The following is a 20906-nucleotide window of genomic DNA, read 5'->3' as shown; positions in this document are numbered from 1 at the left end:
TGAAAGATGAGATTCTGAAATGCAAAGAGAGAGACATCCCAATTGAAAACAGGCACAAAGCCCAATGCCCACGTACTTTAACCAATGCCCTGTAGACCAAGCAATAAGGAGGTGGCTAAGGACACGTACTAAAAGGTGATGACCAGATGGGAGGAGGAGTGGGGCTAAAATTGAAACTGGGATAGCAAAGCTTGCAGGAAAGCACTTCCAGTTAAAATCAAATGAACCTTTTGATGTTGGATTTGGTTCCTGTGAGTAACCATCAGTGGAGGTGATGAGATATAACTAAACACTGTGAGGAGATCCTGGAGTACCCCTATTAACTGTGCTTTTGAAGAGACAGAGAGAGAGAGAGAGAGAGAGAGACAGAGGGAGAGAGAGTTATTGTTATTTACCGCCGATATGTTGCTTTTGAAAAGAGAGAGAGAGACATGAAGATTAACGGTTGGACTGTCACTTTAGGCACTGGAAGTAACCTTGGATTTCTACTGAGTTGGGTTTGGAGACAGCACTGAGCAGCTTGAAAGTTGCTATGGTGACCAAGAGCAGGTTGTCTGCTTGCATTTCTTCACAGACAAAGGAGGGAGGGATTATTTGAATGACAGGTGATGCTCAGCCTGGTGAAATAAATGGGAGGTCAGATGATACAGACCTCAGACACATGATCTGGACACTGAATGAGCAGTGTTGTGCCTGCAGAGAAAGTGGGTTTGGAGGATCGACCGGGCGGATCGATCCAATCGCTCTTGCAGTGGAAGGAGTAAAAGGGGTTGACTGGTGGGGAGTTGTCCATGTGTCCACCCTCGCCTGGGTGATAGTTCCACCAAAGAAAACCGGTCCCCCTGGTTAAAGTCACAGTCGGTGACTTTTAAAGGATTCTGAAGGACAACGAGAAGATCGACGGCATCAGCTCACCTGAAGACTCAAATCTCTCCATCTCTCCCTCTCCATCACTACTCAACTCAATACCACGACTGAACTTTACTCATCATCGTAAGACTATCTTTTTACCCCTAGACTTAAAGAAGCTTGGTTTTTCATACATATATATTCCACACTTACGTTTATGTAATCATTGCTAACCTGTTTGATTTATCTACATTTATATTACTGTATTGCGTAGTTAATGATAAATATTATTAGTTTATAGCAATACTGGACTCCAAAGTGTTTTCCATCTCTGCTGGTTCTTTATTCCCATCACAGGGTTCGTGACAACACCTCAACCACTTCTTCGCATCCATCTCTGTGTACAATGGGGATGGGTAAAAAGTGCTAATGTAAAACTGGTGAAGGATCTTCAAGCTGAAATTATAGACTCAGAATCAGGTTTAATATCACTGGATACAGTCTGTTGTGAAATTTGTTATGTCCACAGTGCATTGGTGTTGGTTTGGAATGTTGTTGTTCACTTTAGTTGTTTGCATCATTTGTGCTTTTTTCCCTCTTGCACATCGGGTGTTGGTCCTTTATTTTTTTTTAATTGGGTTCTTTCAGAATTCTTGCTTTATGGCTACCTATGAGCAAACAAATATCAAGGTTGTACAATTTATACATTCTTTGATGATAAATGTACCTGATTGACATGAAATTTGTTATGTGGCTCCAGTATAGAACATAGAAATCTACAGCACATTACAGGCCCTTCAGCCCACAATGTTGTGCTGACCATGCAACCCACTCCAGAAACTGCCTAGAATTCCCCTAGCACATAGCCCTCTATTTTCCTAAGATCTATGTACCTATCTAAGAGGCTATTAAAAGACCCTATTGCATCCGATTCCACCACCACCACCCAAGATCTCTCAGATCCTCCACATTGCCAACCGTCTTACCATTAATATTATATTCTGTCTTAAAATTTGGCCTCCCAAAATGAACAATCTCACACTTATCTGGGTTGAACTCCATCTGCCACTTCTCAGCCTGGTTTTATCATCCTATCAATGTCCCACTGTAACCTCTGACAGCCCTCCACACTATTGACAACACCCCCAGACTTTGTGTCATCAGCAAACTTACTAACCCACCCTTCTACTTCTGCTGCAACACATAATAAAATTGCGGTAAATATGCTTCAAAAGTTAAATTAAACCTGTAGTACAAAGACAGAGAGAACATAGTAGTGAGATGGGGTTCATGTGTTCAATGTCCATTCAGAAATCTGAAGGCAAAGGGAAGAAGCTATTTCTGAATCATTGAGTGTGTGCCTTCAGCCTCCTGTTTCATGGTGTTTTGAGCAGCTCTGCTCAATGAAGGTGAGGACACACCAAGACTTGCAGGATCTTCATGTTAGAAACCTGCTAGACCAGCACAAAGTCCACCCTGTCCTTTAAATGAGGCAAGAGGGGAAACAGGGCAAGCTCTGTTTTCCAGTGCTCAGGATGATAAAATATGACATGAGGATAGGGTATGATACTAGCATGATAACAGGGAACTGGGTGGGAACTGAAATGATAACGGGGAACCGGGTGGGAACAGATGGGGTACTGTGACTGAAATGATTGAATGATTCAGTGGGGGGTGCAGGTTTATCAAAGGCGGTCAACACAAATCTACAAAGGCATGTTATCCTCAGCAATACTCACTGATTGTCTTTTGAGAAAGGCAATTGGGTGGGTTGTTGCTGACACAGATTCTGACTGATTGAAAAGCTTAAAGTCCGTGGAATCCGAGGGAAAATGGCACAATAAAAAACCGCAGCTCATGAAAGAAGATTAGCATTTCTCAAGAGTGTATATGAATGAAAGGATGCTTTAGCTGGTGTTCGGCAAGGCTGAGGAACTGGCTAGCCCTCTGCAATTCATGCCTTTAATGTGAAAAATGCAGCTTGCAGGTTTTCCGATGCCGACAAAGTTCTTCGTTCTGAAGAAGAAAGGTCTGCAGGAAACTGCTGTGGAAAGATTAGATGGGAACGAGAGCAGCAAACAGAAATATTTCTGGAGAAATCTGATGAAATCAGTACAGGGATGTCCATACAAGGTGAGGCCACATGGGATAACTGAAGCACAGCAAGAGGGACAGAGGAATCTTGAATACATTTAATCCTGCTGTCTTGGCAGCTCCAAGAGTTGTTGCTCAGAATTCCCCTTGACTGCTGTCACTGATGATCTGGGAATCTGCAGACACCCCACTTTCCCCCACCCCCAGTGTTCTGTTTCCTCTCATGTCCCAATGAACGGCAAGCGGTTGAAGAGGATATTGTAAATTACCCATCGTTCTATGCTGATGAGAAACAGCTACAGGGGATGTCATGGGAATGTATGAAAAATAAATCGTTGTAGAAATCAGCAAGGGGGAGAGAGGGCAGAACACTGAAGGTTAGCATCAACACAGCAGGAGAAATGGCCTCTGTCAGTTCCTGAAGGCACACACTCAGTGATTCAGGAACAGCTTCTTCCCCTCTGTCATCCAATTCCTAAATGGACTTTGAACCCATGAACACAACCTCATTTTTTTAATGTATATTATTTCTATTTTTACACTATTTTTAATCTATTTAATATGCATATATATATATATACCACTGTAACTGATTGATTTATTTTTTGCTTTTGAAATTATCATGTAGTGCATTGAACTGCTGCTGCTAAGTTGACAAGTTTCACGACACATGCCGGTGGTAATAAACCGGATTCTGATTCTGACAGGACATGCACACAATGCAAGAGTTCAGTGTTCATGTTGGAACTATACCAGTCACTGCACTAAAGAAAAGATGCGATGGAAAAACAGAACGTGCAGAATCCATGTACAAGGAAGCTCTCTCTTGCATAGAGGTGTAATATTTAAACAGGGACTAGCATGTATAAAATCATGACAGTGTAAATTGTAAGGATCTAGCCACACGGGCAGACAAGCAATTACAGTAGTAGGTTCAAAACCACAAGCTGGGCAGTTTGCTTCCGAGGGACGTTTGGGGCAGGTTCCACTACAGGTATAGATGACTCAGGTTATCCCGGAATAACCCCTCACCCCTTACACCTCTGTGTGAATGGGAGCAGTGACATACCTGTACAGTACACAGTGTGATCAGTAGGTGTCGGCTTCAGCAGATACACAAGGTAGCCAATGCAATTTTTGACCTTAATATCCAGGCAAGTGGTGTTGCTTTGACTTGCGGGCTTTGTAATCATGCCAGGTGCAGTTAAGTCGTTTCCATTCTTGATGAAGCAAACCCTCCTCATCACCTCCCCCTCTGTCACAGTGGGATGTGAACCTGGAATAAGGTTTATACAAGTTTAACTATCATTCAACCGTACATGAATAGCCATGAATACAGCCAAACAAAACCGTGTTACTCCAGGGCCAAGGTGCAAAACACATTGCCAACACTCATGCACAGCTTAAGGCACATATATAACATACATCAGATAGCAGTTAAACATATAATCACACAAAAATATAATATAGTCCATTTCCGAGCCCATGAATGTGTTGGCAAGAGGAAGCCGGCAGCAACATGCAGTTGAACCCAGTCCAGCTGACCTACTGAGTGGCCACTGGAGGGCAGCACTGATGCCAGCATGGCTGCCACATCACACCATCTCTGATGCCTCTCTCCTGGACGGCTGCAAACAGGAGACACCATGGCATAATGCCCAGTCCTTACTACAGAGGATCCCACCAATAAACCAGTGAACCAGACTTTCAGCATTCCATATTACCAATGTCCAATAGGACCTTGCGATCATAAGAGAAATGGCTGGAACCCAATGTCGAACAGGACCTTGCAATCATAAGAGAAATGACTGGAACCCAATCACAGGCTGTTAGACTGCACACCACCTTCGCACATCAACTGTGGCGGCTTCTGCAGCAGGCAGCAACACGGACCCTGACAAGTCCAGGTCCTCCACCAAGGACCAATACGCTGATGGAGTAGACCTGCACTACCTGAAGTCATTCTGAATATTCAGCTTGTGATTGTTTAAAAACAATGACTCCTTTTGTTGGCTCTGCATCCCACTGGAAGGCAAACATAAGCAAACTGTACCCAGCCACACAGGGAAAGTGAATTTGGGTCATTCTAACCCGGCGTTTCAGACTCACACATGATCTGGTCTGGCCTCTGTCAATGGCTAGTCACTGCATTCAACCCCACCCCACCCTGCAAACCAAACTCTCTGCTACGATCCAGGTCCCTGAGATGAGGTGAGAGCCTGTGGGCCCAGGACTTGAACAAGAAACTCCAGCCTCACCCTGATGCACATTAGACAGCTGGTGAAGCTGCACCACCAGGCCAAATGATCACAACACTTCAAATAAAATATTGTTTCTCAGAGAGACGTTGACACGTTCAACACTGATTAGAGTTAACCATAATACCAAAATAAACACGATTGATTTGCCCTCTAAAGTTGACCCCCTCTGCTAAGGCCTTGTGTTTGTCCAGGTTTACACTGACAGTCAGTGAAGCAATGGAGGACGCAGCAAGGCAAGGGTTAAGGTAGTCTCCAGGCAAGGATAGTTGACACAACACGCACAAAATGCTGGAGAACTCAGCAGACCAGGCAGCATCCGTGGAAAAGAGTAAACAGTCAACAACTTGGCTTGAGACCCTTCATGAGGACTGGAAAAAAAAGATGAGAAGTCAGAGCAATAAGGTGGGGGGAGGGGAGTACAAGGTGGTAGGTTATAGGTGAAACTGGGAGCAGGGAGGGGTGAAGTAAAGAGCCAGGCAGTTGATTGGTGAAAGACAAAGGGCTGGAGAAGGGGGAATCTGATAAGAGAGGACCAAAGGCCATGGAAAACAGAGAAGAGGGAGGAGCACCACAGGGAGATGATGGGCAGGTAAGGAGATAAGATGAGAGTGGGTAATAGCAATGGATAAATGGTGAATGGGGGCAGGCAATTACAGGAAGTTAAAGTGTGGCTCCAATGGAGGATAAGGTGGGATTTTGTGTAATAGATCTCAGCAAGATAGGTCTCTGAAGAGAAGGCTTTGAAGAGAATAGCTTCCCTTTGTACAGGAGGGAACTGAAAACATTGGCATTACCAGGATTCTAGGGTAACAGTTAATACTGGTCATTTCCTGTATTTCACTAATTCTGAGTATTAATGGCCTTTAATGTTAGATTATATTGATTATTAATATCAGTATTATTGAGTGTTATTACTGATTCATCATGCAAATACAGAGTTTGAACAAATGCAATGTAACCAATTGGTCAATATCTGGAGCCACTGGTGAAATTCTGTATGGAAACGTCATTTCCGTGTTCAAACTTCAGAACAGTGGGGGGGTGCCAGGGGGCCAGGCTGTTCTTGTGCACAAGTAAATAAAGTGTGATTGAGGAGTTAATTGGAGACGACAAAGCCACTACCTAGGCTAAGCAGATAAGAAAGTCAAAGACTATTGAGACTCACTGATACTCAGAGACATTCGCTGGTCTGTAAATCATTGTGGTGAAGCACAGCTATAAAGGTTTTGTGACAACTGAATATTGAGGGACTTGAACATGAGGAAATCTGAAGATGCTGGAATTTCAAGCAACACACATAAAAGTTGCTGGTGAATGCAGCAGGCCAGGCAGCATATATTGGAAGAGGTACAGTCGACGTTTCGGGCCGAGACCCTTCATTAGGACTAACTGAAAGAAGAGCTAGTAAGAGGTTTCTAGTAAGAGTAATCTCTTACTAGCTCTTCTTTCAGTTAGTTCTGACAAAGGGTCTCGGCCCGAAACATTGACAGTACCTCTTCCAACAGATGCAGCCTGGCCTGCTGCATTCACCAGCAACTTTTATATATTGTGGGACTTGACCTTGTTTTACAACCTCTCGATATTTCTTCCGGTGCAGAGATGAAGTGAAACTCTCATGCTCTGTCTGTCTGTTTGTCATCTCCAATTAGTGCAAATGGTGCATGACAGCAGCACTTTTTTTGGTTAAATCGAATTAAAATGCATGAACTTACAGAATGCAGGCAAAGTTCAGGGTTATATATTCGTATAAAATTGCTCATTCGCCAAAATAAACAGGCTCCCTTTTAACCCGAGACCCAATCGGCCATCATGGAAATCCGGACGCGACAGCCCAACGCATGCGCATGGCCAGCCTCAGCAGCGACACCTACTGGAGCAAAAGGGCAGGGCAGCTGTATTTCAAGGAGTCACATTCTGCTAATCCCCAGCATCAGCATGTGCAGGATTGGGACAGATCTAACTGCCACCCATCAATAAGAGATAATTAAATCTTATTGTAATGACGTACTTCGAGTCACCCATAAAACCCTTTGCTGCAGTCAAAAGACAGCAGTGACTATATCACGTACATTTAGGAGAGCGCCAATCACATCATCAAGAATAATCAGCATCCTTTGATGTTATTACTTCGTATCTTCTATCCAGCATCAGGGTAAAAAAAAAATGGTCTGCCTAATTATGCCGAGTGGAAAGGGAACGGGGACATTATGGTCAAGAGATGATGCCAAACGTTGTCGGGAAGCGGCAAGGAGAGGGAGAGAACAAGAATCGGATGAGGCCAGGGCTGCACGACTTCAGGATCAAAGAGTCAGGACAAAAAAAGATGAGAGAAGAAGAGACAGAGAAGGAGAGGCATGTACGTCTCCAGGGTCAGAGACAAATAACAAACAGCAGAAGAGATAAAGAGACAGGGGATGAAAGGGCTGTATGTCTCCAGAATGACACGAGAGGCACAAGGATGGAAGATAAACCAGAAATAATGCTATCAAAAGTGTCCTTTGTTAAATGAGGAGCAGCTATATTTGCTTTGCTACACATCATTCTTCTTTAATAAACTGAGGTTTTCTACTTCAGTTTCCAAAGCAAAGCGATACCAATAGCATTCAGGAAAATTTAATGTTCATTCTGGTCACATCAGACTGCACTACCCTTCTCTCAAAGGGTGCCCCAATGGGTCAGCCCGTTGTCTAGTTGCTCATAAAAATGATTTTTACTTACAACACAACCTAATCGTATTTACTGCACATATTATAAATATATATGATTTGGTACTTGGGATAACAGTTTAAGATTAATCAAAGTGAACAATCTTGAACAATTTAAATATAAATTTAACATAAAAATTAATTGTGACACACAAATTTAGGAAATACAGGTAATCAGCAACGAGAAAATGGATTAGTACAATTTGAATTAGAAACAACATAACTGGGTTAGTTCAGGAGCTCTGGGTGCCCTGAGACCGGCTGGGCTGCTTGGGCACTGCTCCTCCACGGAACCAATGTGGGTACAGAACCTTTCCTGGGTCTGATCCGGAACGATATCAAAGTTCAAAGATCAAAGTACATTAATTATCAAAATATGCACACTGTATAAACCATAACATTTGTTTCCTTACAGGCAGCCGCAAAACAAGAAACAATAGAACCCATTAAAAAGGAAACATCAACCATCCAATGTGCAGAAAAAAACAAATCGCAGAAGCAATAAAAGTAAGCAAATAGCATTTGGAACTGAAGTTCACGGAAGGGAGTTCACAGCCGAATGAGGAACCCGTTGGATGCAGGCCAGACCCACAGCACCATTGCCAGGAACATGGCACTTCACTGCCAGACTCCATGACGAATCAGGGCTGGTGTGTGGTGTCAGTGACGGTGGGAAGCCTCTTTCAGGGAGTTTGGGTCAGTGCCCACGCTGTAGGGCCTTGTGCAGAGACCTGGCATCAGTCTGACCCTCCCCCCCCAAAAAAAATGAGCCCCACTGTTGTGGACTCTGGGCCTACCTTCTAACCAGCCTGGGCTCTTCCCACAACAGCAATCCTGTGAAGCCACAACCTCGGGAATTTTCCATCTGCCGGAACTGAAATAACAATTGGAGAACAGGCTCCTAAACTGAGGCAGCAAATTCACTGAGAGAATTGAACCCCATCCGCACGCTGTCTGCTTGGAAAACCTGGTGGAGACGCAGTACAGGTGCAGCTCGAAAAACTGAGACTCGAGCACAAGTTCCGGGTACGGCAGCCAGAACACGAAGAGAAAGAGAAACAGTTAGAACGGCAAGAAAGAGAGAGGCAGTTGGAGCGAGAAGAGAGGCAGAGGGAAAGGGAATTTGAGCTGGAGAGGTTAAAGATGATGGCAGAGCAGGGGCCCATGCCGAACCAAGGTGGAGGGTTCAGGGTGACCCAGGAGGTTAGGCTGGTTCCCCCATTTGACGATACCGATGTGGATCGGTACTTTCTCCATTTCGAAAAAGTTGCTGCAAGTCAGGACTGGCCGAGGGATAAGTGGGCTGTTTTGCTTCAGAGTGTACTTAAAGGAAAAGCCCAACAAGCTTACTCAGCTTTGTCCGCGGAAGATGCCCAGAGATATGAGGTGGTGAAAGAGGCCATCCTCAGGATTTATGAGTTGGTCCCAGAGGCATACCGGCAGAGGTTCCGGAATGCGAGGAAGCAGTGGGACCGCACGTATTTGGAGTTTGCCCATGAGATGCAGACATATTGTGAGCGTTGGTGCGCCTCGAAGGGGGTAAATGGGGATTATGACAGACTGCTACAGCTGATCCTGTTTGAGCAGTTTAAAGGTTGTGTCCCAGAAGGGATGAGACCCTACCTAGATGAGAAAGAGGCAGCCACATTAGCCGCAACTGCTAAGTTAGCAGATGAGTACGCGTTGACGCATAAAATGAAGTTTGCCCCGAGTAAAGGCTACCAGAAGGGTAGTCAGGATGGCGGGGAGAGTCCGCCAGAAAAGTCAGTAAGTAAGCCGGGGACTAGTGAGAAGGATAAGGTAGACCTGGAGCAGTCTGGTAGGAAGTCTCCTGGGGTCGTCTGTTATAATTGTGGGAAAGTCGGACACTTTACGTCCAGGTGCTTTGCCCCAAAGAAGGAGACGGGGAAAGGAAAAACAGCGATTTCGACTGGCTGCATTGAGCTGGTAAACAAACCGTTAGGAGAGGAAAGGTCTGCCAAAGTCCAGGAAGGGCGGGAGAGGTTTATCTCGGCCGGATTGGTGTCAGTGAAGGAGGGGTTAAACCCAGTTCCAGTACGGATCTGGAGAGACACGGGAGCGTGTCAGTCATTGATATTAAAGGGTGTGTTAGACTTTAGTTCAGAGACCGAGACTGGGAAAGTCAGGGTCATAAAAGGCATTGGACAAGGGACAGAGTCAGTCCCTTTGCACCAGATACACCTACAAAGCAACTTGGTCTCTGGACTAGTCACGATCGGGGTGACGTCCGAATTACCGATGAAAGGCGTGGAAGTCTTGCTCGGTAATGACCTCGCCGAGGGAATTGTGTTCTCAGCAGTGAGATTGACAGGTCAGCCTGCCAGCATTGAGGCCCCGCCCATGGACTCACAGGTTCATTCTGTTTGCGCAGCAGCTCAGCGTATGTCTGGAAAGACTGCCAAAGTAAATTTAGCTGAGACGTTTCTACCAGCCTTGTACCAGGAGGAGGTAGAAACCGAAAAGAAGGAGTGCAGTGAAACAGGAGGAAGCGAGGGAGCTGAGGCAGACTTAGCATTAGCCAGGAAGGAATTTGTGCAGGCGCAGGAGCGAGACGAGGAGCTGATGGTTTTGGCTGAGACAGCTCTCTCTGAAGCAGAATTGAAAAGGGAGCCAGTAGGCTATTGTGTGGAGGAGGGAGTGCTAAGGAAGAAAGGGAGACCAAGTACCGTACCCGCAGATGAGGAATGGGGGATGGTGCCAAAAACTTATGGGGATGAGATTCTTAACCTGACCCACAAGATACCCCTCGGTGGACATTTTGGGGGGAGGGAAACAGTCGGCGGAACCATGAAAGCGGTTTACTGGCTGCACAGGAGGAAGGATGTTATTGACTATTGCAGACGTGAGTTGACACAGTTAGAGGCTATTAGCATGTTAAAAGCTCACCACGATCAGAAAACAGATCTAGCTGGTGATATCATGAAAATCAATGAGGCCAGGGTGTCACCTGATAAAGCGAGGACCCATTTTGAAAAGGTAAGTGTGGTGCCGACCAGATGGGAGATGTCTATTGTTTTGACCCGTTTTGCTGATAAGGTCTCTCACCGAACCCCCGCGGGCCATTGATAAAGCTAATTAAATGGCACGGTCACGTAGGTCCAGACGTCCTGAGGCGATGCAAAGAGCTGGGACATGGGGCTGTTGTCACATCAGGTCAGCCTAGTGAGCAACACCCCTATAGAATGATTAATTCAGTGACAAACAGGCTAAAGAACACTGAAGTGTATATTGGCGATGTAGTGGTCTGGAGTAACACGTGGGAGGAGCTGTAGCCAGCCTGACAGTGAACCTCGCAAAAAGTGAATTCGGCCACGGAAAAGTCACTTATCTGGGAATTGTGGTAACACAGGGGCAGCTGGCTCCGATGCAAGCTAAGGTGCGGGCTATCTCTGAAGTCCCCACCCCGACAGACAAGACAGCGCTGAGAAGGTTCTTGGAGATGGTGGGGTACTGTCGGAAGTTTTGCAGAAAAAAAACCACTTTGCGGATAGTACCCACCCACTTACTAAGCCCTTGCCAAAGAATGCTAAGTTGGTACGGGACAACCCTTGTTATCTGTGTCCGAGGCGAAAACCACTGAGAAGTTACTCTGATCACAATTCATTAGTGCTTTCGGTCTGCTAAGTTGGAGCCTGGTTTGAGAGGATTATTAAAATAACACATATAAAAGGAACAGAAAATGTGATTGCTGACTGTCTGTCAAGGTGTTGACAATTTAAAATTCTCTGTATTAGCCAAATAGCTGATGAAGATTGTATATTTGTGTGTATCTAATAATGTATTCATGCTTGTAATTTTTACCCCGGTAAAAATCCTTAAAGGGGAGGGGTGTGACAAAAGAGGGTTACAAAAGTACACATAGACTAAGATGTTAACTGTCCTGTGCTATCACCAGTGGGATCATCAGTTGATCTGCCATCTGTCTTCGGGAGAGAGATAAGTAAGACAATGGAGCAGCATTTGGAAATGCTAATGAAGAGACGAGAGAGATTAACGGAAGGAGACACCGGTCTGAGTATTGTCAAGACCAGTTTGCTTTGAACCTGAACTGTTTGAAGTGATGGACAGGTGATACCCCAACACATAAAAAGGGACAGGTTCACTAAGGCAACAGACACCACGCACGACACCACGAGGTAACGAGACCCTGGAAGCGGTGTGTCCCCCACAAGTCGGTGGGAGTTTTTGGAGGTCTGGTCGCGGAACCAGCCATAGACGTACAGGGTGGAAAGATACGGTCGGCGGGAACCTGGTGTGTGTGTCCACCCTTGCCTGGGTGCCGGGTTCACTGCAGAGGAACGATCGCATCTGGAACGGTGGGGTCACAGTCGGTGACCTCAGGAAACATTACAAAGGGCTCGCCCGAAAGCTGACTGCGAGGAATATCGAAGGTCTGTTTGGAATCCGATTTGAATATTCATTTGTTCTCTCTCTCTCTCTCTCTCTCTCTTCAATGGCACAACAGCGATTACTGCGAACTGAAGTAAACTGAACTCTGTCACTTGTGATTGAACATTTTACCCCTAGACTGCGATAGAGCTAGATTGATCCTATTATCCTAGTTCTGTGTACATGTGTGTTTATTCAGTGCTAACCTGTTGCATTTATATCCTTACTATTAGAGTACTGTGTTGCTTATTTCTTTAATAAAACTTTCTTAGTTCCAGTAATCCAGACTCCATCTGACTGCACATTGATCTCATTGTGTGTCTGACTTTATATTGATGTGATTATACATTGATCTGATTGTGTATCTGACTGTACATATGGGTAATGCAAAACAATTAGGTATATGATTTTCACAAAATGCTGGAGGAACTCAGCAGGCCAGGCAGCATCTATGGAAAAAAGTACAGCCGACATATACCCCATCCCCTTTCTCTCTCTCTCTCCTTGTCTGTCCATTGCCTCTCTCCTTTTCTTTCCTCCATGGCCTTCTGTCCTCTGCTATCAGACTCCCCCTTCTCCAGCCCTGTATCTCTTTCACTAATCAACCTCCCAGCTCTTTACTTCACCCCTCCCTCACCCCCTCCCGGTTTCACCTTTCACCTTGTACTTCACTCTCCCCTCCACTTTTAAATCTTCTACGCATTGGTTTTTCTCCAGACCTGCCAAAGGATCTCAGTCCGAGACGGTGCCTGGCCTGCTGAGTTCCTCCAGCATTTTGTGCGTGTTGCTTGGATTTGCAGCATCTGCAGATTGTCTCTTGTTTGAGGTATACAATCCTAGTGTTTGGATAATATCCACCCACGTTTCCCTTCTTTATTGCTTGTACATTGCTACGGAGACACTACAGAAAGATGTTTACTCCCATGGACACTAGAAATAAAATAAAATAAAATAAATACAAATACAACATGTCCATTTAGAATGGAGATGAGCAGGAATTTCTTTACCCTAGAGGGTGATGAATCTGTGGAATTCGTTGCCACAGGCAGCTCTAGAGGTCAAGTCTTTGGCTGTATTTAAAGCAGAGGCTGATGGATTATGGATTATGGATTAGTCAGGGCATGAGATTGGGGCTGAGAGGGAAATGGATCAGCCATGATGAAATGGCAGAGTAGACTCGATGGGCCAAATGGCCTGTCTCTGCTGCATATCTTACGGTCTTGTGGTGTCCACTAAAGTCAAGGAACAGCCTCTGCTCAGCTCCCATTCTGTGTGTTCACTCTGTCTGTGATCTTCCACACCAGAAAACAAGACCTGCATTCAGGTTTTGTGTTGCAATGCGGGAAGCCCTGACGGGAACAGCCGACCTCTCCTAGTTCAGCTGGTAGTGTATATTGGATATCAGGACAAATTCCCAGCCTCTTCATAGTCATCCACCTTTGACGTTCTCTGACTGGAGAGCTTGGTGGCTTTTAACTGTGTTAAACACAGTTCAATGAAGCTGTTGTAACTCAGCTTGATTTAAAGTTTCACAAGGTTTCAATACCTGAAACTTTCAGACAAACTGAAAAAGCAAAGGACAGCAGAGAGATCTTGGGATCTGGTCTCACAACTCCTTGAAAGTGGCTACACAGGTTGATAAGGTGGCTTATGGAATGCTTCCTTTCATTGTTCAGACACAGTATGGAGGTCCGGGGAAACTAAGTCAGCTGATCACTGATGGCCAATTGGAAACTTCAGGCTGCTCTGACTGTTGAATACCCCAGAAATTCACCTGGCTTCACACAGGCACACAGATGTACAGACCCAATTTGAAGAGAAGCATACCTGTACAATACACACTATAAAATCCAGGTGTCGGCTTCAGTTTGTAGACAAAGTAAGTTGTGCAGTTTTTGATCCTGATTTCCATTTTCTCGGTGTAAGTGAGTCCCTGCGGGTTGCCTTTAACCCAGTTGAAACAGATGGTTCTGGTCACTTCGCCTGCTCCCACGTCAGGATGGGAACCTGGAATGAGGTTTACAAACACTGTGAAATGAACCTGCTCCCACAGTACAGCAGGAAGTGAGGTGATTTCCTACTGTAACACAATGCTGGTTCGCAGCCCGGGACCCAGTCCAGCCTCAGTCAAAAGCTCTCACTCCCCTCCCCACGATCCATGCATCCAGAGGTCATTTCATGTTGGTCAAGTCCTTGGACAGGGGCTCCCAAGCTGGACACCAGAGATGCCTCATCAGGCAGCTGCGGAGACCAGGTCATTGGGTGTATTAAGGCAGAGATTGGTAGGTTCTTGATTGGACACGACATCAAAGGTTATGGGATGAAGGCCAGGGAGAGAGGCTGAGGAGGGGGACAAAAAGGATCAGCCATGGTTGAAAGGTGCAGCAGACCCGATGAGCCAAACGGCCAAATTCTGCTCCCACGTCTTATGGTCTTATTGTGGTCTTAATGATCAGTGTCCATGGGGAATCCCTCTCCAAAAGACCATAAGATATTGGAGCAGAACTGGGCTATTTGGCGCATCGAGTCTGCGGGGCCGGCTGGTGGTGCAGTGACATCAGCACTGGGCTTCAAGGCAGACAGTCCTGAGTTCAAACCCAGCCGGGTCCCAACCTGGGCAGCAGCAGTATCTGTGTGGGAAAAAGGCCTGGCCATCCACTTCCGTATCTTTGCATGAAATCCCTCTGGACCCTCTAGTGAAGAGTCGGACTCAATTTAATGGTTGAACAACAACAGGGTCACCCACGCCTGACAGGTGAAAGGGTGGAGGCCAGACTAAGAGTGGTCTATCAATCCTCCAGGGTCGGGGGGCTACAGCTCAGGGCTCAAACCCTGACTGGTGAAACAAAACTGTAATGGAAGAATCCTATGTGAGGCGATGGAGGGCCTTCATTGCTGCCCCAAACACCAGCGGCGTGACGGGAAAAAGAGAACTCTTACCCAAAGATGAACTTTGAAGCTGTGCTATACTTAAACCGCAAGAGGGTCAGCAAACCCGCTCCTCCTCTGGACTCGATGAAGATCCGTGACTGGAGTGAAGACTGAGTAACTGTGAGGAACACCCCTCAGTGAGCCCGTATCCACGTCAGTGTCAGCACATGAGGTTGCTGCTTACCCAGCTGCAGACAACTAAAGACCAGACTCCAGCCAATGTAGCTCTCTGAGTCATTAGAGACGAGATTGTCAATCCTGCCCGACTCAATAATAACTGTGGTAAATTCTTGTAAACCTACCTTTCAACCAGCCTGGACTCCATGCAGAGCAGTGATAGAACGGAACCGCAGTCTCGGGAATCTTCACATTGCCATGACTGAAACAATGAGCAGAGAGTCAGTCCCAGACCAGGAACTGTGGCCTATAATATCCAGACATTGTCCAGTTCTGGTCAGATCACAGGGAACTCTGTTTGTCCTCTGCCCCGTCCAAATTATTGTGTGAATAACCATTTCCCCACAGATGAGTGAAGGAGTTTCCTCTTCTTTGTACCACACCCTGCCCCCCCACAAAGAGGTGACATTCCTCGCCTCTCTGCACGACTCATTCTGTCACATCTTATCCTCATTCATGTACGTACTAAATAGCAGAAGGAAACAATTCGGCCCATGAGGTTCGGACTGTACCCTTGGGGACCGATCCTTTCAGCATCATTCACCACCTCTTCTCCCCAACAAATATCCACAGACACATCTGTGGTTAATTTACATCTGCTGTTTTTATTATTATTATGTACCGTCTCGTATGACATGGCCGATTCCTTGATTGTTCTTGGCAAATTTTTCTACAAAACTTGTTTGCCATTGCCTTCTCCTGGCCAGTGTCCTTACAAGACGGGTGACCCCCAGCTGTTATCAATAGTCTTCAGAGATTGTCTGGCATCAATTGTCATATAACCAGGGCTTGTGATCTGCACCAACTCTCATACGACTGTCTACCACCTGCTCCCATGGCTTCACATCACTCTGATCGATGGGGGATGGGGGGGGGATAAGTAGGTGCTACACCTTCACCAAGGGTCACCTGCAGGTTGGCTAGAGACGTATCTCCACCCTGTCACCCAATACGTTTGCTTAGGCCAGGGAATTTACTGGGCAATCTATATTGCCAGCTCATACTGGGAATATGGGAGTAGCCAGGAAGAAGATGGGGAATTCACTGACAGCATCCCATTCCGGTGTAACCGGGAACCCAGGAGATGTAAATAGCAGCAGCAGCTGCTGAGCCTCAGGAACCTCACCTGCTAAATCTGTACCATCCTTCTGTAAGGTGTCCGTCATCCATCCACCGACCACTGCACTGAGTTTCAAGGCAATTCGAGCTCCTCCAGGGCTGATCCAGGATGGTATGATTTCCACACGGATCACCAGTGGTGGAGTCTGCAACTGAGGGACAGAATGATGACCCGTTTTCCTGTAATATTCACTGATCATTCAGCCTTTGCTATCCCCACCCAACACCACAGATCTGTAGGCACCAATTACCTGAGATTCAGCCTCCAGCGAGGAAGAGTGTAAACCAAATAGGTAATTCCTCCATCTCTAAGGTCAGTCACAGAACCCTCCCAGATTATATTCAGAAGATGGGAGAGACCATTATCACATTGCATGCCAGCTCTGCTCTGAGTGGAACAATCACATCAATCTCATTCCCCCATCATTATTTCCCTTCAACTCCACAAATTTTTGTCCCTCATACATATGCTGTTCAAAGTACCTTTGCTTCTTTTTCCCAATTCCCTACAGTTCAGGTAATTTACGGTGACCAGTTCTTCAACCATTCCTGCAAGCATTAGTAATGTAGGAGGAAAGAGAGAACCAGGGAGAGACTACATGGTCATGCAGGGAACATGTGTTTCTGGGGGCAATTCAGAAGGTGCAGTATACATACATCACAAAGATGAAATGATATTGTAGAGGGAGCATGAGGCAACCGTGGCAGGTAAGAGAAGTTAAAGACAGAGTAAAAGCAAAAGACAGGTCATATAGTAGAACAAAAATTAGTGGGAAGTTCAAGGATTGGAAAAGTTTTAAAAATCAACAGAAGGCAACTAAAAAAATTAGAGAAAGATGAAATATGAAGGTAAGCTTTCCAATAATATTGAAGAGGATACTAAAAGAGTTTCTCAGATATGTAAAGGGTAAAAGAAAGGTAAGAGTGGATATTGGATGGCTAGAAAATAATGCTGGAGAGGTAATAATGTGGTACAGAGAAATGATGGATGAACTTAATGAGTATTTTGTGTCAGTCTTCACGCGAGCAGTACACCAGAACTTTGAGAGTGCCGGGGGGCAGAAGACAGTGTAGTTGCTATTACTATGTAGGTGCTTGGGAAGTTGAGAGATCTGTCACCTAGACTAGATGGACAACACCACAGCATTCTGAAAGTGCAAATAAGAAATTGTATAGGAATTACTATTGATCTTTCAAGAATCACTAGCTCCTGGAATGTTTCTGGAGCAACGGAAAATTGCAAATGTCTCCGCATTTTAAGGAGGAACTGGTGGACCTGGGTTCAGTTGTTTTAAATTTTGGATGCAGCTGCTTATATAACTTGTGCTTGGTTGCCTTAGAGGGGCCAGAAATATTTTTTTTTCCCGACATATCCCTTATTTTGGGCAACCGTTTTTTTTCACCATTGCATAGATGGGTGTTTCTCCAGCTGGCAGTCAGTGGTGAGTGGGGTGCTGCAGGGGTCAGTGCTGGAATGATGGCAAATGGAATACAATTTTGGTAAATGCGAGATCATCCACTTTGGAAGGAGTAATAGAAGAGCAGATTATTATTTAAATGGTGAAAGGTTGCAGCATGCTGCTGTGTAGAGGAACTTGGGAGTGCTTGTTCATGAATCGCAAAAAGTTAGCTTGCAGATATAACAAGTTATTAAGAAGGCAAATGTACTGGCTTTGGAGGCAGTGCAGAGGAGGTTCACCAGGTTGATTCCAGAGATGAAGGGGTTAACCTATGAGGAGCGATTGAGTCGTCTGGGACTATACTCTCTGGAATTCAGAAGAATGAGAGGGGATCTTATAGAAACATACAAAATTTTAAAAGGGATAGATAAAATAAAAGTAGGAAAGTAGTTTCCATTGGTAGGTGAGACTAGAACTCGGGGACATTGCCTCAAGATTCAGGGGAGAAGATTTAGGATGGAGATGAGGAATAACTGTTTTTCCCAAAGAGTGGTGAATCTGTGGAATTCTCTGCACAGGGAAGCAGTTGAGGCTTCCCCACTAAATATATTTAAGATACAGTTAGATAGGTTTTTACATAGTAGGGAATTAAGGGTTATGGGGAAAAGGCAGGTAGATGGAGCTGAGTTTATGGATAGATCAGCCATGAATCTTATTGAATGGCGGGGCAGGCTTAATGGGCTGGATGGCCGACTCCTGCTCCTATTTCTTACGTTCTTATAAGCAGTTTGCCTGCACTAGTGGTAATAGAGGTGCTTAACGTGTTTTTCAAAAGCAAGGTGAACCAATAATTAGAATAGTGGTGAAATGGGTCGAGATTTAACAAGTCGGGACTAAAAGTTGCTTTGTGGTATACTTTACCAGCGGAGAGAGTGGAGTTTAATGACTTTGACCCAAGAGGCTTCAGTGAAGAGGCACAGTTGAGTAGTGGGTAAAGCTTTTGTAGCAGTTGAACAAAAAGTCACCAAACTACAACTAACTAAATAAAGGAAGGAAAATACAGGATGAGGTGATGTGCTGTAGCTGCTCGATATGGGAGCTGGTGGACCCCATTGTGGTTCCTGGTAACCACACCTCCAGCAAGTGTTGGCCACTTGAGGAACTCAGGCTCAAAATTGATGACCTGGAATCTGAGCTTCAAACACTGTGGCACATCGGGGAGGGGGAGAGATACCTGGACACACTTTTTCAGGAGCTAATCACACCCATTAGATTAGCTGCCTCAAATTCAGTCTGTCATCAGGGACAGAAGGGTGTGACTGTGAGTGAGGTGGGTATTGGGATCCAAGACAAAGTGCATTAGGTGCCTTAGCCCTTGAGCTTGTTCAACAGGTCTGAGATACTTGCTCCCTGTGTGGATGAAAGCAGGGGCTGTAGGAAGGATGAGCAACCTAACTGGTGGTACCTTAGTTAAGGGAGCCATTCAAGAAGGGGGAGAGAAAAGAAATGTAGTGGTAATTGGGGACAGTATAGTCAGAGGAATAGACAGAGTTCTCTGTCGCAAGGATAGAGCGTACTGAAGACTGTGTTGCCTGCCTGGTGCCCAGGTTCGGGAATTTACAGTGGGAGGGGAAAGATCCAGCTGTCATGATCCATGTGGGTACCAATGACATAGGTAAAATGAGGAACACACATCAAAGTTGCTGGTGAACGCAGCAGGCCAGGCAGCATCTCTAGGAAGAGGTACAGTCGACGTTTCAGGCCGAGACCCTTTGTCCTTGCTCAAGGACTATTAGGAATATTAAAGGGGAAAAAAATCATTGGTGAGAGTTGTCTATAGGCCACCGAATAATAACATTCCAGTGGCACAGACAATAAACAGAGAAATATCTGAGGCATGTAAGAATGGAACAGCAGTTATTGTGGGGCACGTTAACTTGCACATTGATTGGATGAATCAAATTGGTCGAGGCAGTCTTGAGGAGGACTTCATAGAATGCATACATGATGGCTTTCTTGAACAGCACGTTACTGAACCTACAAGGGAACATACTATCTTGGAACTGGTTCTGTGCAATGAGACAGGTGAAGTGATCTTGTAGTTAGAAATCCTCTTGGAAAGAGTGCTTACAGTACGATGGAGTTTCTCATACAAATGGTAGGTGCAATAGTTCGATCTAAAACCAGTGTATTATGCCTAAACAAAGGGGACGACAATGGGATGAGGAAGGAGCTGCATAGGGTAGACTGGGAACACAGGCTACATGGTGGGACAGTTGAGGAACAGTGGAAGACTTTCAATGACATTTTTCAAGGTGCTCAACAAAAGTATATTACAGTCAAAAGGACAGTAAGGGTGGAGAGAGCCAGCCATGGATAACTAAAGAAATAAAGAAAGGCATCAAACTGAAGCCCATGTGTACAAAGTCACCTAGAGTAGTGGGAAACTGGAAGATTGGGAAAACTTTAAAAAGCAACAAAGAACCACTAAGTGAGCAATAAAGAAAGGGAGGATAGATTATGAAAATAAACTAGCACAAAATATAAATATGGATAGTAAAAGTTTCTGTAATTATATAAAGTGGAAAAGGGTGGCCAGAGTGAGTGTAGGTCCCTTGGAGGATGAGAAGGGGGAATTGATATTGAGTTTTAAGGGAATGGCTGCGACTTTGAATGACAATTTTGTGTCAGTTTTTATGGTGGAGGACATGTCCAACATGTCAAAGAGAGGTAAGAGTGATGATATGGATGTAATGGGAGGTGTTGGCCTCTATGTAACAGCTATCACTAAAGAGGTAGTGCTGAGCAAAATTGTAGGCCTAAAGATAGACAAGTCCCCTAGTCCTGAGGGAATGCATCCCAGAGTACTGAAAGAAATGGCAGAGGTTATATTTGAAGCTTCAGTACTAAATTAGCAAAATTCTCTGAACTCTGAGCAGGTCCCGGCAGATTGGAAGACG

General features: G+C 45.3%; 1 long non-coding RNA gene across 3 annotated transcripts; it reads right to left on the bottom strand.

Annotated features, from left to right (window-relative positions):
• Window positions 1-1177: 1177 nt before the first annotated feature.
• Window positions 1178-14252, bottom strand: LOC140207746 (uncharacterized). Of its 3 annotated transcripts, none has more exons than XR_011888639.1 (4): window positions 14147-14252; window positions 8707-8783; window positions 4013-4219; window positions 1178-1517 (listed from the first exon to the last, which is right to left on the bottom strand). It is a non-coding gene; the product is annotated as an uncharacterized lncRNA (long non-coding RNA). The 3 variants fall into 3 exon arrangements; XR_011888640.1 differs by lacking the exon at window positions 14147-14252 and adding an exon at window positions 10167-10243; XR_011888638.1 differs by lacking the exons at window positions 8707-8783; window positions 14147-14252 and adding an exon at window positions 6917-7009.
• Between the last annotated feature and the right edge of the window lie 6654 nt (window positions 14253-20906).

The sequence above is a fragment of the Mobula birostris genome, chromosome 13, assembly GCF_030028105.1.
Source record: "Mobula birostris isolate sMobBir1 chromosome 13, sMobBir1.hap1, whole genome shotgun sequence".
Classification (NCBI taxonomy): domain Eukaryota; kingdom Metazoa; phylum Chordata; class Chondrichthyes; order Myliobatiformes; family Myliobatidae; genus Mobula; species Mobula birostris.
This window is presented reverse-complemented; position numbering and strand designations above follow the sequence as displayed.